Below are 9,528 nucleotides of genomic sequence, written 5' to 3'. Positions count from 1 at the left end.
AGAGTATTAATATCTTGATCTACACCTTGTTCTATCTTGTTTTTTCTACTCATATAGATTGCTAACTTTGCTTGACCTATAATAAAATTTAAACACTGACACATAAATCTCTTTCTTCTAACATATTTAAAACCACCAATAAATATATCAATAGAAAAAGATTCATTAAAACTATCAAATAAATTGTGTAACAAATCAAACAATCTTTTCAGTCTAAAACAGTCCATATAAGCATGAAAAACAGTTTCTCGCTTCAAACAAAAAAGGCATTCTGCAGTAACATCAGAATTTAAAACTGAGATAAAAGCATTGACTGCTAATGCACCATGTAAAAGTCTCCACTGTATGTCCCCAACTCTTTTACTTAAAGGTGGCTTATACAATGATCTCCATTCTATTTTCTCATCATCACACAATTTTAAAACATCACGCCATGGTGTATCAACCCTTTTATCAAGCGTTTTTTTGTTAAAAACAAGAACACAAGCTTTATAAAAAAGATTTACTAGTACTTGAAAAAAAACTAAGACATAGGGATTTTCCAGAGCTTAGAAACTTTCCTGAGACATCATCTAACACAGGTAAAAGAAAAAAATCTGATAAAACATCTCTTTCATTAGGCACATTTTTGCCTTCACAGTAGTCCAATAAAAGTTTCAGTTCATCAGGAGTGAGTCTTTCTTTCCATCTTTCTAATAAGTGAAACACAAATCTTCTTGACCTAATCTTCAGACTCATAGCAACTCTTTCCACATCTCCAAAAACTGGTCCAGATAAATTAACTAGACTCCCCATTGTACATATTTTGGAAGCCACAAGTGTTTCAGTTAGTCCAGGAAATGTACAGTCACTGTGCGTTAAATCAAAGCATGCTCCATGTATTAGTGGTTCTTCAAGGAGCCAGTAAAGCGATTCAAAATGTCCTTCCCTTTGTACTTTGAACATGTTCCACACTCTAAAAAGATTCTGATAAAAAATAGGCATTCCATTGATGTTCAGTTTCGACAGGACCATAAAAAAGAGATTTCTGTCCAATTTCAAATTTCCAAGATTTTGTAGTATTTTACATGCAACTACTTTCCAGCTTGAAGTTACTGATCCACTAAGAAGTCTTTGCAAAAATTGTAAACGGAAAGCTGCTGTTCTACTTCGAAGATGTACCAATCCTTTGACCTCCTCCTTCTATGGGTAGAAACAATATACTCTGAGGAACCCAGTGTAACTTGTCCCAGAAAAAATCAACTAAAATCGCTTGAATCTCTGCCAACAAACGCAAAGGAGGATCTATACAGGTTAATTTATGCCATAAAGATGAAGCTATTAAATTATTTATAACTAAGGTTTGACCTCTATATGACATATTTGGGATTAACCACTTCCATTTCTCAAGTCGACCTTTTACTTTCTCGATAACTCCTTCCCAATTTTTTTGTACAGTTGCTTCATCTCCTAGAAAGACTCCCAGAAATTTAAACCCTCCTTTCTTCCATACTAAACCAGGGGGGAAGGGAAAAACACCCTCTTTTCCAATTCCCTATTAGTAGCGCTTCACTTTTTTCCCAATTAGTTTTAGCAGAAGACAGTTTTTTTAAAATCCACAAGTACACTCATTAAAACCTTTACATCACTCTGTTGGCTAACAAACACTCATCAGCATATGTAGAGAGACTTATACTTTTTCCCAGCATTGGCACATTAAAAACCTTGTACATTTTTTCTTAATTGTTCTAAAAAAAGGTTCAATTGCCAATGAATATAACATTCCAGAAAGCGGGCATCCCTGCCTCACACCTCTAAGAACTTTAAAAGGAGTGCATAAGCCACCATTAATTTTGAGTATACTCTCAACATCACTGTACAAAACTTGAATTTTATCTATAAAACTTTGACTAAAACCAAAAGCTTTTAGCGTTTCCCATAGCTACATATGTTCAATCCTGTCGAATGCTTTTTCTTGGTCTAGCGAAATCAATCCAATGTCACTATTTGATAACCTAGAGACATCATAGATATCCCTAATAAGGGAGATATTATCAAAAATAGACCTTTTGGGGACACAGTAGGTTTGGTCCGGATGGATCACCTCATTCATGACTTTTGATAATCTGTTTGTTAAAATCTTGGAAAGAAGTTTATAGTCACTGCACAGAAGTGAAACAGGTCTCCAGTTTTTTATCTCTGTGAGGTCTCCTTTTTTGGGAAGGAGGGTTAGGACCGCTCTCCGGCAACTCAAAGGTAGAAGACCTTCGTCCAAACTACCATTGAGTACTTCTAAGAGATCCTCTCCAAAATATCCCAAAAACATTTATAGAAGTCTATTGGTATGCCATCAATTCCAGGCACCCTTCCTGATTCCATGCTCTGAACGGCCTTATGCAGTTCTCCCAGGCTGAGCACCCCTGAAATCTCTGCTTTAGCTTCATCAGACACCTGTGGTAAATCCTTGAAGAATACCACTCTCGCTGATTTTGTCTGGTCCTAATTCACTTCTGTACAGTTTCTCATAAAAACCAATTGCCCTCCTCCTAATAGCTACAGGGTTGGACAACAATAAACCTTCCTCAGATCTCAAAGCGTGAATTATTCTCTTTTGTCCATTTTTCCTTTCAAGATTAAAGAAATACTTTGAAGGTGCATCCATCTGGTCAAGACTTATAAATCTTGATCGGATCAAAGCTCCCTGTGTTTTAACCCCTAAAAATTCTGCCAATTGATTCTTTTTTTTGGAAAGAATTTTTAAAAACCCTTGTTTTGATTCTGCCAATTCCTGTATCTTAATTATATCAGTCTCTAAGTCTCTCATTTACTGATTTAAAACTTTAGTGCTGTTGTGAGCATACTGCTGACAATACTGTTTAATCTGTATTTTTTCCAAAATCCCACCATTTTTGCACTGATTGGAAAGATGCTTTTTTTGATCTGTGATCAGCCCAAAACAGTTTAAAAGTGCATATAAAATCCTTGTTTTCTAACAAAGTTAGATTAAAATGCCAATAAGCACTTTTAGGCTTGACAGAATTCAATATAAAAGAACACTGTACCATACAATGGTCCGAAAGACCAACAGGAAAAATACAACAATTTTTAAAAATACCAGCATGATGCTTAAACACATAAAATCTATCCAATCGTGCCAGAGATAAAACATTGTCACGTGCATGTGACCAAGTATATTGTCTCTTATCCTCATGGAAAGACCTCCATACATCAGTTAACTCATGTTTATTAATTATTTGAATGAGACGTTTTCTTGGGGCATATGGGGTTCGATATGATTCCTGTCACAATTACTCACTGTACAATTAAAATCACCTCCCAAAAATAAATAATCATCATTGGAGACATCTTGTAAAACAGAACATAGTGTATCTAAAAACAACATCCTATCAATGGTTGAGTTGGGGACATACACACAAATAAAAACAAAATTATAATTGTCCACTTGTGCCCTCACTTTTCAAAGTCTACCCTTCAAAACCTCCTCAACTTGGTATGAGATCGGATTAAAGGTTCTTGCAAACAAAATTTCTACTCCTCCACTTAACGTGGTATTGTGGCTAAGAAAAGATAACCCTTCCCATTCCTTCATCCAATCATTTACATTGTTCACATCACTATGCGTTTCTTGAATCAAAGTAACATCTATTTTTTTCTGCTTAATAATTTCATACAGCTCAGCTCTTTTTCTATGATCTCTAGCACCATTAATATTCAAGGAGGCAATCTGCACTTCCGCCATACTGAAATAAATAAACAAACAAAAAAAAACACGCAAACCCAAAGTACTTATATTCTTAATCCTCATTTTCATTTAACTCCATGCCAACCTTCCTCACAATTTTTTTCAAACGGTAAAATTCCTTGTTTGAAAGGCACCCTTCTGCTATAAGACTTTTAGCTTTGTCATAAAACTGCTTTAGATCAGTGAAATATTCCTTTACAATCACACCTCTTTTGTTTTTTGTGATACTGAGAAAGCGCTTTATTTCTTCAGCATCATAGCTTCTGCTTATACCTTCAGTCTGAGACAACACTACACTTGAATCAGACATTTCACTTTCACTTTCTGACTCTTCCTGTTCTTCAAACGCTTCTCCTTTTTTAAAACACTTTGCACTACTGATCTTTTCCACATTTTTCCTTTGAACATCTTATTTTCCGCTTCTGTCTCAGGCACAGCTTCTTCACTCATGTTTTCTACTTCACTGTTCAACAATTTAGTTTCAGCATTTAAGGCAGTTTCTGAAATATTCCTACCTTCACTCATTGATTCTGTTGAGGTCGATCCAGCTTCTACAGGCCCCACAACAGATGTTCCTTCCCCAGCAAGTTTGTCTACGATCAGCACTGCTTCGGCCAGACCGACCTCAGAGGATTTTACAGTAGGCCCATCTTTCTCATTTGCAACACTATCCTTACTGCCTCCAGCTGCATTACTCTTGTCAGGGCATGAACGGATTAAGTGCCCTGATTTATTGCATCCGAAGCATTTCATTTTATCAGTGGTTATGAACACTACATATTCAAAATCATCCACACGGAAATTTAGTGCCAAATCAAGTTCAGCGTCATCTTTGATTACCATGAAAGCAAATCTCCTAAATGAGACAATATGTTTCAATAAAGGAGACTCGCACCCGATAATAATCTTTCTAATCGGCGAGACCAACTTTCCATAACGTGAGAGCGCCTGTGTCACAATATCATCACTAAGAAACGGAGGGATATTGGATATTGTGACTTTCTTTGATGGTAAAATAAGAGGCAAAACAGGTGTCAGTATTTCGTCAATGATTATACCTCGCGCAACCACCTCGTTTGCTCTTTCCACTGTATTCAAAAAAAGTCACGGTCGCGTTATTCATTCTGGATGCAGAGAGAATATTTTGATGGCCAACAACTTCTCCGACACCCAGACAGCAAGCCTCCACACTCGCCAAGGATACTATCTTAACTCTGTGACGCCGAGAGAGAGAGACAGAGAGAGAGACAGAGAGAGAGTCAGAGAGTGAGAGAGACAGAGAGTGAGAGAGACAGAGAGTGAGAGAGAGAGACAGAGAGAGAGAGAGACAGAGAGAGACAGAGACAGACAGAGAGTGAGAGAAACAGTGAGAGAGACAGAGAGTGAGAGAGACAGAGAGTGAGAGAGAGAGAGACAGAGAGTGAGAGAGAGAGACAGAGAGAGAGAGAGAGACAGAGAGTGAGAGAGACAGAGAGAGAGTGAGAGAGACAGAGAGAGAGACAGAGAGAGAGAGAGACAGAGAGTGAGAGACACAGAGAGAGAGAGAGACAGAGAGTGAGAGAGACAGAGAGTGAGAGAGACAGAGAGTGAGAGAGACAGAGAGAGAGAGAGACAGAGAGAGAGAGAGACAGAGAGAGACAGAGACAGACAGAGAGTGAGAGAGACAGTGAGAGAGACAGAGAGTGAGAGAGACAGAGAGTGAGAGAGAGAGACAGAGAGAGAGAGAGAGAGAGAGAGACAGAGAGTGAGAGAGACAGAGAGAGAGACAGAGAGAGAGAGAGACAGAGAGTGAGAGACACAGAGAGAGAGAGAGACAGAGAGTGAGAGAGACAGAGAGTGAGAGAGACAGAGAGTGAGAGAGACAGAGAGAGAGAGAGACAGAGAGAGAGAGACAAAGAGAGAGAGAGAGAGAGAGAGACAGAGAGAGAGACAGAGAGAGAGACAGAGAGAGAGACAGAGAGAGAGACAGAGAGAGAGAGAGAGAGACAGAGAGAGAGAGAGAGAGAGACAGAGAGAGAGAGAGAGAGAGAGATGAAGGGTTTTGTTTGCGGTATTTTCTCTTCTGGTGCCGCAGATACTGAGTCAGCGCTGTCAGTGAAGTTGTGTGTTTGTGTGTGTGTGTCTCACAGGCTGTTTTGTCATGTAAATGTGAGCAGGCCGACATCATCAGAGCTAGAAATAAGTATATTTATACGTTTACATTCATGCATTAAGTGTTTTTCTCAACGTGATCTACAGTGCATTAAAGCTACACATGTGAAATCAGTTTGTGAGCCATGAGCTCCTTCACCAACTGAGCTACAGAGAACCTACAGACCCTGAGTTATGATTCAACATTTTAATAAAGAAGTGATGAAAAAAAATCCCATGAGCTTATTCGATGATAAACCAGTTACACAAGACATTACGCTCAGACATCACACACACACACACACGCACCCATGCACGCTACACACATATGCACTCACACGCGCACTCACACATGGTCCTGTGCACGCACGCACACACACACACACACACACACACACACACACACACACACACGCACACACGCACGCACACACATATGCACTCACATGCGCACCCACACATGGTCATGTGCACGCACACACACACACACACACACACACACACACACACGCACACACGCACACACGCACACACGCACACACGCACACACACACATATGCACTCACACGCGCACTCACACATGGTCCTGTGCACGCGCACACACACACACACACACACACACACGCACCCATGCACGCACACACATATGCACTCACACGCGCACTCACACATGGTCCTGTGCACGCACACACACACACACACACACACACGCACCCACACACGCACCCATGCACGCACACACATATGCACTCACATGCGCACCCACACATGGTCATGTGCACGCACACACACACACACACACACACACACACACACACGCACACACGCACACACGCACACACGCACACACGCACTCACACGCGCACTCACACATGGTCCTGTGCACACACACACACACACACACACGCACCCATGCACGCACACACATATGCACTCACATGCGCATGCACACACATATGCACTCACACGCGCACGCACACACATATGCACTCACACGCGCACCCACACATGGTCCTGTGCACGCACGCACACACACACACACAAACGCACAAACACGCCCACCCACATGTATACCCACACATTTGATTTTGATTTGATTAAATTTATTGTCATTACACACATACAAGTACAGTGCAACGAAATGTATTTTCACGCACGCACACAAATACTCATGAGTTTTGTTTATTTGGTTTCTGGTGCTGTAAACACAGAGTTTAAAGAGAGAAAGAGGAAGAAATAAGGAGAGAATCATGCAGAGAACCACCGCACAGCATCATGGGAAAAATGAAGAGAAGAGCCAGAGAAAATCGATATCTAAAATCATCTGTTTAGCATCATCAAAATGTGTGTGTACATTTAGTCATTTAGCATGTGTGTGTGTGTGTGTGTGTGTGTGTATGAATGTGCCTGTATGTGTGTATGTCTGTGTGTGTTAGCGTGTATGTGTGTGCGTACGTGTTATTTGTATGTGTGCGCGTCTGTTAGAGTGCATGTGTGTGTTAGCGTGTATGTGTGTATGTATGTTGGTGTTAGCGTGTATGTGTGTGCGCGTGTGTTATTTGTATGTGTGGGCGTCTGTTAGAGTACATGTGTGTGTTAGCGTGTATGTGAGTGCGTGTGTGTGTGCATATTTAGTCATTTAGGATGTATGTATGTGTGTGAGTGTGTATGTGTGTGTGTGTGTGTTAGCGTGTATGTGTGCGCGTGTGTGTGTGTGTTATTTGTATGCGTGTGCGTGTGTTAGCGTGTATGTGTGTGCGCGTGTGTTATTTGTATGTGTGCGCGTCTGTTAGAGTGCATGTGTGTGTTAGAGTGCATGTGTGTTAGCGTGTATGTGTGTGCACATTTAGTCATTTAGGATGTATGTATGTATGTGTGTTAGCGTGTATGTGTGTGCGCGTGTGTTATTTGTATGTGTGCGCGTCTGTTAGAGTGCATGTGTGTGTTAGAGTGCATGTGTGTGTTAGCGTGTATGTGTGTGCACATTTAGTCATTTAGGATGTATGTATGTATGTGTGTTAGCGTGTATGTGTGCGCGTGTGTGTGTTATTTGTATGTGTGTGCGTGTGTTAGCGTGTATGTGTGTGCGTGTGTTAGCGTGTATGTGTGTGAGTGTGTATGTGTGCGCGTGTGTTAGCGTGTATGTGTGTGAGTGTGTATGTGTGTGCGTGTGTTAGCGTGTTTGTGTGTGCGTGGGTTAGCGTGGATGTGTGTGAGTGTGTATGTGTGCGCATTTGTTAGCGTGTATGTGTGTGAGTGTGTATGTGTGTGCGTGTGTTATTTGTATGTGTGTGCGTGTGTTAGCGTGTTTGTGTGTGCGTGGGTTAGCGTGGATGTGTGTGAGTGTGTATGTGTGCGCATTTGTTAGCGTGTATGTGTGTGAGTGTGTATGTGTGTGCGTGTGTTATTTGTATGTGTGTGCGTGTGTTAGCGTGTATGTGTGTGAGTGTGTATGTGTGCGCATGTGTTAGCGTGTATGTGTGTGAGTGTGTATGCGTGTGTTATTTGTATGTGTGTGCGTGTGTTAGAGTGTATGTGTGTGAGTGTGTATGTGTGTGCGTGTGTTATTTGTATGTGTGTGCGTGTGTTAGCGTGTATGTGTGTGTTAGCGTGTATGTGTGTGCATGTGTTAGCGTGTATGTGTGTGAGTGTGTATGTGTGCGCATGTGTTAGCGTGTATGTCTGTGAGTGTGTTATTTGTATGTGTGTGCGTGTGTTAGCGTGTATGTGTGTTAGCGTGTATGTGTGTGCGTGTGTTATTTGTATGTGTGTGCGTGTGTTAGCGTGTATGTGTGTGAGTGTGTATGTGTGTGCGTGTGTTATTTGTATGTGTGTCCGTGTGTGAGCGTGTATGTTTGTGAGTGTGTATGTGTGCGCATGTGTTAGCGTGTATGTGTGTGAGTGTGTATGTGTGTGCGTGTGTTAGCGTGTATGTGTGTGCGCGTGTGTTATTTGTATGTGTGCGCATGTGTTAGCGTGTATGTGTGCGCGTGTGTTATTTGTATGTGTGCACGTGAGTTATTTGTATGTGTGCGCGTGTGTTATTTGTATGTGTACACGTGAGTTATTTGTATGTGTGCGCGTGTGTTATTTGTATGTGTGCGCGTGTGTTATTTGTATGTGTGCACGTGAGTTATTTGTATGTGTGCTCGTGTGTTAGCGTGTATGTGTGTGCGCGTGTGTTATTTGTATGTGTGCGCATGTGTTAGCGTGTATGTGTGTGCGTGTGTTAGCGTGTATGTGTGTGCGCGTGTGTTATTTGTATGTGTGCGCGTCTGTTAAGAGTGCATGTGTGTGTTAGCGTGTATGTGTGTGCGTGTGCACATTTAGTCATTTAGGATGCATGTATGTATGTGTGTTAGCGTGTATGTGTGCGCGTGTGTGTGTTATTTGTATGTGTGTGCGTGTGTTAGCGTGTATGTGTGTGAGTGTGTATGTGTGCGCGTGTGTTATTTGTATGTGTGTGCGTGTGTTAGCGTGTATGTGTGTGAGTGTGTATGTGTGCGCGTGTGTTATTTGTATGTGTGCGCGTGTGTTATTTGTATGTGTGTGCGTGTGTTAGCGTGTATGTGTGTTATTTGTATGTGTGTGCGTGTGTTAGCGTGTATGTGTGTGCGCGTGTGTTAGCGTGTATGTGTGCGCGTGTGTTAGCGTGT

Source organism: Barbatula barbatula, assembly GCF_947034865.1.
Source record: "Barbatula barbatula genome assembly, chromosome: 3".
NCBI lineage: Eukaryota > Metazoa > Chordata > Actinopteri > Cypriniformes > Nemacheilidae > Barbatula > Barbatula barbatula.
Note: the sequence above shows the minus strand (reverse complement) of the source record.